The sequence below is a fragment of the Pleurodeles waltl genome, unplaced genomic scaffold (genome assembly GCF_031143425.1).
Source record: "Pleurodeles waltl isolate 20211129_DDA unplaced genomic scaffold, aPleWal1.hap1.20221129 scaffold_39, whole genome shotgun sequence".
Classification (NCBI taxonomy): Eukaryota; Metazoa; Chordata; class Amphibia; order Caudata; family Salamandridae; genus Pleurodeles; species Pleurodeles waltl.
In genome coordinates, this window is record NW_027150097.1 from 3,416,206 (window position 1) to 3,424,178 (window position 7,973).

A 7,973-nucleotide genomic window follows, 5' to 3' on the forward strand; every position below is an offset into this window, starting at 1 on the left:
AGAGATGGTCAGCCAGCAGCTCTTGGTTGAGGCCGCTGAAAGATCTAAAAGGATGAGGGCCCTTCCACCTGCATCAAGGGATGCTCTCACCTCTTCATCATCAAGGCTGATTCGGCGTTATGCTTGCTCCTGAATCCAAAATTGAGAGATGTTGAATAAGTTGTTAGTATTTAGGAAGGTCATCAGTTCTAAATTAATGGCCTTTTCAGCTATTTTGGCCTGAAATGGAAGGCAAGATATAGGCCGATAGCTGCTGTGGTCTAGGGGATTAAGAGTGGGCTTCTTATGTAACAGAAATATGGATGTTCTTTTCTATTCTTTGGAAACATTTCCCAGACTGAACATAGTGTTCAAGAAGTCCTTGAGATGACCACAGGGCATATGTGGGGGCCAACTGCAGGGTTCCAGAGGGAAACCAAATTTAATGGTATAAGCAAGATCTAAGACCTGCTGGACGGTGAGTGGGTAAAAGTAATACAATATTCTGTGTTAGTGGGAGGAGAAGTCTTATCTTGGACTTTTAAAGCCACAGTCTTCTTTCCGCCAAACAGGTTGTGTACATCTTCAACTGTGGCCTAGAAGAATCGAACCCCAGTGTCACAGAACATTTGATTTCCATTCATGTTGTTTTTAGCCGGAAGATTGACAAGTTTCTTCATCGTCATAAATAGCTCCTTGTTAGAATTCTTTGAGGTCTGAAGTTTGTAGGTGAAATAAGAAGTTTCTCCTTAAAAACTGGCTTGATAGACCCTAATTGTTTGGTTATAATTCTCTTTCTTAGCCTGATCATAGTTCTCTCTCCACTTGCGCTCTTGTTTACGACAATGCTGTTTCTGAGCCCTAAGTTTCTCTGAAAACCAAGGCTCGAATGGAGTATTTCTACGGACTTTAGGAGTTTTGACTGGGACCAACTCTTCAAGCATCTTGCCTAACCAAACAGATTAATCAGAAGTGGTCTAGGTCTTTATCTAATGTGGGCTTTGAGTTGGTAAGGGCTGGCATAGAAGAAGACTCCAATCCATGCCAATCTCTGCCCTTTACAGCGGGGCTGACGGAATTGGCTCTTATTGAACTAACTAAGAATCTAAGGACAAACATAACTGCACCATGATCCGACCAAGTCAATGGCAGGGAGGCAGGGAAAGATAAAAAGGGATTGTCAGAGAAAATCCAATCCGGTGTATGACCTGCCGCATTTGTTGGGGCGTTAACCCGCTGTGTAAGGCCCAGACTGGCCAGTGAGTCTAAGAGAGTCTCAGATTCTTTATGTGAGTGGCTCTCAAGATGGAAATTAAATTCTCCAAGTACGGCGTAATTAGGCTACTTGGTACTGGATTCAAGCAAGGGGATGATGGCTTGAATAAAAGTGAGTCTAGGACCTGGTAGTCAATATAATAGTAAACCTTTAATGCGTGGTAGTTGGTTAATTCCACTTGAAAGAAAATTGATTTGTATTCAGTATTGAAGAAGTGGCAGAAAAGGAGCAGCTCTATCCATTCTCAAAATGACGTATCCCACAGGAATTACCAAGACCAAATCTGGGCCAGATGCAGTCTGGAGTCCGTCCTGTTCTCGGTAATAATAGCTGTCTAATTTATGAGAGACTAAAAGGTAGGAGAATTCGATTTTATTCTTTATTAGTGATCTTGCGTTTATTAAAGCACATGAATAGGTTTGCTGATTCTATGTCAGGACCGAAGGCTCCGATTATGCTTCTCTTTCTATGCTTTATTTTCTCAGCAGCCAATAAAGTGAAAGTATTTTAAATAATGCATTTCCCAGTATAAACCATTACAGTCACATGACCAACCATAGAGAGGGTCTCTATAAAACCCGTCAACATCAAAATACTTCCTCTTTCTTTGCTGCTCCGCAGTGAGTTAAGTGCCCCTTTTGTTGTGTCATATATATGCATTAAGGTTAAAGTTGTAATATTACGATTCTGTGTTCGAGTATTCTTGCACTACCATCGGACAACCGCTCTTCTTACAGCTGGTGACTGTTCCAACAAGCTTGTTTCATTGATGTAATTTGTATTTAATTGTTAGTTCTCCTTGCAGGAAAATTAGCAATTAGTATCATTTGGGTGGGTTTACTCCCTCCAAACGAAGCGAAGCATCCCTTTCGTTGTTGTTGTGGAGCAGGAGTGTTGGGAGCAAGACTGTCCTCTTTCTAATTTTAGCATGCATGTGCATCTCAGCGTCCTCCTCCGCGCGGGTCTTCCTTTTCACAGAACCATACTAAGAGTGAAAATCAATTGTTCTCTGACCGCTCCGCTCCAGTTGACGCCCTGGTTTGACTGAGTTCTCCAGGCTAGTAAAATCTTCCAGAGGTTTTGCCCAGAGCAATTGTTTCTCACAGGTCCTCCCTCCACTTTCTAAAGTTTTTTGTATTGACCTGTGCTGGAATGTGATCCATTGTATCTTAGTCCTCCTGCTCCCCCTTGATTCCCCTCTTGGTGCTATTATAATCTTTTATTGATGGTGACTGAGCCATCTATTTTAATCATACACTGAGTGCTTCTTGGAAGACTGCATAATGTTTGATGAATACCAAGAAAGTGAGGACAGCTATTATTATGATGATGATCAGTCCAGAGCAGAATTTGATCCACACCCCGGACACAGGGATATGCCAAACAGTAAGTGAAGCAATCGTAAAAGCGATTGTTCCTCTGAAGCAGCACCTCCATGGTTTCTCCCAACAACAAGGCTGGTTACCACCCTCGTCAGGCATGATTAATGCAGGTGACAAACCTAAGAGCTCACAGAGTAAGGAGCCACATCCAAAGGTGTTTGAACATCTGGCTGCCTCCGTGGCTAGTGAGCATACCTACAGTATCCCTTCTGGCTACCGCGCTGAAACCATCTCTGATGAGTCAGATTCAATAGCCTTTTGAAGTTCTTCTCAGGAAGCTATCCAAGGCCCACGCAAACGCAAAGCCAAATCTCACCACACAACCACTAGCAAGCAGCCCAAGCTCCTGACATTTGAGCCGGGTGACATTATGCACCCCAGATCAACTGCATGGATTTTGACAAGGAGATTCTGAGTGCCCTGGACCCCACCACAATGACATACCTAAAAAAATATACAAAGGACCCGAACAAGGGCATAGATCGGGCATGGAAATCATGCCAAAATAAACTTTTAGACATGATGGGTCCATTGACAAAGAATTTGGAAATGGCCTTCCACTCCAAGGAGTCTTACACACCCATAGATGCGGAGATCCTAGCTGGTTGGGCTCAACGAGCCATATACCAATTGGGTAATACCAATTGCGCAATATCCACTGAATGCCGACTATCCATTCTAATGAAATTAGACCCCAAACTTGCAGACCTAGCCTCTTCAGAGTCAGGCCCGGCAGCTCAAGGCCTCTTATTCAGAACAGCATTCCTGAAGGAATTGTCCAAATTCGTCTCAACTTATTCTAACTTGGATAAGGCCCAAGGACCAATCAAAAAAGTTCTCAGACCATTTTTTGGAAGGGCCGGGTGCATCAGGGGATCAGCGTTCGCCAGGGTTATTATCAAGGCTCCTCCAGAGGCAATTTTTAAAGAGGCAGAGGTGACTATCAAGACCAAACTTCCACATCCTACCCCGCCAGATCTTGTGCATCCAGAGGCAGATTCCGGAAAGGACACTTTAGGGGCTCTTTGAGTTCTTTCCAAGACTCCAATGCTTCAGGTGAGAGTTATTCCATGTTTAGAGGTATCTTTGAGGGGATGAACCCGACTGTTTGTACACAATTGGCAAAACATTTCTCAGGACCCTTGGGTTCTCAAAACCATCTAGGGTTTCAGACTGGAGTTTTAAGAAACTCTTATTCAATCAAATACCCCGCATCTGATGTGTTTTTCCCAACTAGATCAGAGTTTTATGCATACAGAACTTCAAACACTGTTGTTGAAGGACGCAATAGAGGAATCCGAGCGTCATCCACGGGGTTTTACAAGTGCCATTTTTCTCATCAATAAGAAAGGAGGTGGCTCAAGATTAATTCTAAATCTCCAGACTTCAACCACTGGATCCTTTACCCACATTTCAAGATGGAGGGGATCCACTTGTTGAGGCACATACTATAAGAAGGGGATCGAAAGGTTTGATTAGACTTGAAGGATGCCTACTTAACCATCCAAATTTTTCCTCCTCACAGACAATTCCTTTAATTTCTGTGGAAAGGGAAAACGGCGTGTTCAAAGTCCTTCGTTTCTTTCTCTTGTCAGCACCATGGTGCTTCACGGAGATCATGGAACAAGTCCTGGATTTTCTCAGAACCCAAGGCATTTGCCTCATCTTTAATCTAGATTATATAATCATTACTGTATGTCCCAATGCCCTCAGAGATCCATTCAGCATCTGGAGTGGGCAATTTCTCTTCTGCAAGATCTGGGGTTTGTGATCAATGCACAGAAATCCATTCTGACTCCGACGCAATGCATTGAATTTCTGGGTTTCCAGGTGAACTCTCAGACAACTCAATTTGTTCTCCCCTCTGAGAAAGTAAAGAATATCAAGAGTAAAGTTAGACTACTATTGTCCAGGAAGACTACATCCTTGAGGTCCATAGCCCAGTTAGTCAGTCACTTAGCATCCTCTATACAGGCAATATTTTCGGGCCCTCTTTATTACAGGGTCCTTCAACGTTCAAAAATCCAACACTTGAACAAGGGTCTGTCTTTCTCACAACAAAGTGTTCTATGAAATGATGCAAGGACGGAGGTTTTGTGGTGATTGAACCACATGGAAGGGTGGAATGGCAGAGCCATATTTGGCTTGATCTCGGAAATAATTAGTTGCATGCCAGCCGTTTGGGCTGGGGAGCCCATTGTGGCCCAGTGTCCACAGGTGGCCGGTGGTCGGCAACGGAGTTAGCTTTACATATCAATTGCTTGGAGTTTCTGGCTGGATCTTTTGCAATTCGGAGTTTCATGGCAAGGAAAGTGAATTGTTGTATTCTACTCTGCATGGACAATGTCTCAGTGGTTTGTTATGTGAACAAATTCAGGGGGACTCGGTCCAAACTTCTATCGGAAATAGGCAAGGATTTTTGACAATTCTGCCTTCAGAACCAAATTTTGGTGATGGTGAAATACCTGCCAGGTCAATGCAATGTGGTGGTGGATTGGCACTCTTGCTACCTAAGGGATGCCAGTGATTGGATGCTTCACCACTTAATGCACTGATGGGGCCCCTGTGACATAGATCTGTTTGCGTTGTGCCTGAATTCCCAGCTGCCAGTGTACTTCAGCTGGCACTTAGATCTGGGAGGGAAAACAACAGATGCATTTCTGCAGGACTAGAATCCTTTCCACTCCTAAGCTTTCCCTCCATTTATGATACCCTGAGTGCTGACTCAAGTGAGACGGCAGAGAGTGGAGATGATATGAGTAACTCCCCTGTGGAGGTCTCAAGCATGGTTCCCCATTGTTCTCGAGCTAGCCTGTGTGCTTCCGGCACTCCTACGTTGGCGTTGGAACCTACTTCTGGACCCTTTGGATCTCCCACACCCATCGATCTAGTCTTGTCAGTTGTGACTAGTAGCCTGGCATCTTTCAGGGAAAGATGGAGTCTCTCAGGCCTTTCTAGAGAGACTCAGGACTACATTAATCAATCGTAGGCCTCAGGCACACACAAAAGGTAAACTTCAGCTGGAGACGTTGGTGTGCTTGGTGCAGTACACAGGGTGCAGATCCCTTTAATGCAGATTGCACCATGTCCCTGAATTTTCTTTCCACTTTGGCAGCGGCAGGGATGGATTACAGGTCAATTCATACTCTCTGCTCTGCCATCTATCTGATCATTCTTTTATAGACGAGAGACCAGTGTGATAGTGGGAGTGTGTTCACAGCTGTTTGTACCACTGCCTGTAGAGCCTGTGATGTCTGTCAGTGTGTGCACAACTGTTTTTACCACTGCCTATAGAGCTTCTAATGTCTGTGAGTGTGCGCACAACTGTTTGTACCACTGCCTGTAGAGCCTGTAGAACATGTGATGTCTTGGGGTGTGTACACAGCTGTTGGTACCACTGCGTGTAAAGCCTGTGGTGTCTGTGTGTGTGTCCACAGCTGTTTGTACCACTGCCTGTAAAACCTGTGTTGTCTGCGAGTGTGTGCACTGATGTTTGTATCACTGCCTGTAGAGCTTGTACGGTCTGTGAGTATGTCTACGGCTATTTGTATCAAAACCTGTAGAGCCTGTGATGTCTGTGAGTGTGTGCACGGGTGTTAGTACCAGGGCCCGCTTTAGGGCAGTGCGGACGCACTGGGTGCTGGCCTGGATTGGGGGGGCGCTGACCTCAGGGGGGCACTGTGTTTAGCAATAACTTAGAAAGTTGTCATTTAAAATCACCTCCTGAAAAGTTTCTTGTGCGTCCATCTTTTAGGAAGCAATTAAACTGCCAAGATAACTCTTGTGATTAATGTTCTTGCTAGAGAGAAAGATCAGAGTTTTGTCTAACTGCAGTTTTGACACCATAAAGTAGCCTGGCAGGTTAATATGCCTGCTGCAACGAACAGAACTATATTTTATGTGGATAGCTGAGTGGATTAGTAAAGCCAGCCCTTACAAGCGCTTTTAAAACAAATGAATGTATGTGAAATGGAGACTATGGAGAGATGAGGTGCACATTTGCCGGGTGGTAGTGAGGGAATCTGAGGAGGTGGTCATTGGGTGGAGGGAGCCAAAAAAGACTCTTGCACAGGGCGCCACCAGCGCTAAAACCAGCCCTGGTTAGTACCGCTATCTGTAGAGCAGTAGTTGGGGGCGACTGGACGCTGTGTCTAGTCTTACTGAGGAGAAAACAGGAGACCGCACCTGTAAGTCTGCTGGAGAAGGGATTGTGGTAATCTGTTATGGTGCAGAAAAGTTGCACATTTATGTTGTGACACACTGGGTAAGTGTCCACCAGAACCTTTTTTTATCTCAAAATTGGATCCCATACAATGTACTGTGATTTACTGCGATGACATCATCATTAGAACAACTCAAAGTGGTGTAACTTCTAGTTAAACAGTTAATTTCAAAGTAGAGGTTGTAAAATTCGAAAACTTCCTGCCTCTTTTCATTCTCAGATTCTCAGAGTGGCAGCCAGTGTGTGAAATCAGATCAGGTGTAGCGCTAGGAGTTCTTAAACCAAGATTCCAGGCGCTGGCATCAGTGAGGCTGCATTTGGCTGTGTTTGTTTTGAGATGATGAAATTTCACGTGCTCCCAGGCTAGGAGGTTCACCTCGAAACTAACCATAGGAGCTACAATAAAGTAGATTTTAAAATAAATGGAAGGAGTAGGACCGAGCTCACAATCAGGTCCTTGAAGCTTAGATAGCTCAGTCGGTAGCGGTTCAACCTTTTAATCTGAGGGTCCAGGGCTCAAGTCCCTGTTCTGGCCGGCTGCTTTAAATTCTGTTATTAAACAGAAACATTGTGCTTTTTTCTGTTTTTTCCTCTGTCATCTCTCACTCTATTTTTCCTCTGTTATCTTCCTGGTTTCTTAAAACCAGGAGTGCCCCCAGCTGTTATAGAGGTTTTAACTTACATTTTAAACTCAAACACTGCTTTGTAAGAGGGCAGCAGTGATGTCAAACATTCCACTGAGCTAGCCCCTGTAATCACAAGAAAACATCTGATTTATCACACACCTGTCAGTGCTGCGAGGCGGCCTTAGTGAGCTTTGCTGCCAGTTTATATTTTATTTTCCTCACACCCGTTGCCTGCTCGCTTCTCTGTGAAACATACAACTCACTTACTGTTTGTAACAATGTGTCGTGTAGGTTTACACAAAGAGAAACATTTTCTATATTTTTAAGGGGTGTCAAATTTGATCTTGTTAGGAATGGGGTGTCGGGCTGGCTAGGGTAGTCGCCTCTTTAGAGTGACCACCACTCTAGTCAGGGCAAAGGAGCTCCACACCTAAGATGACCCCTGCTCACCCCGTGGTAGCTTGGCCAGAGGAGTCAGGCTTATCCCA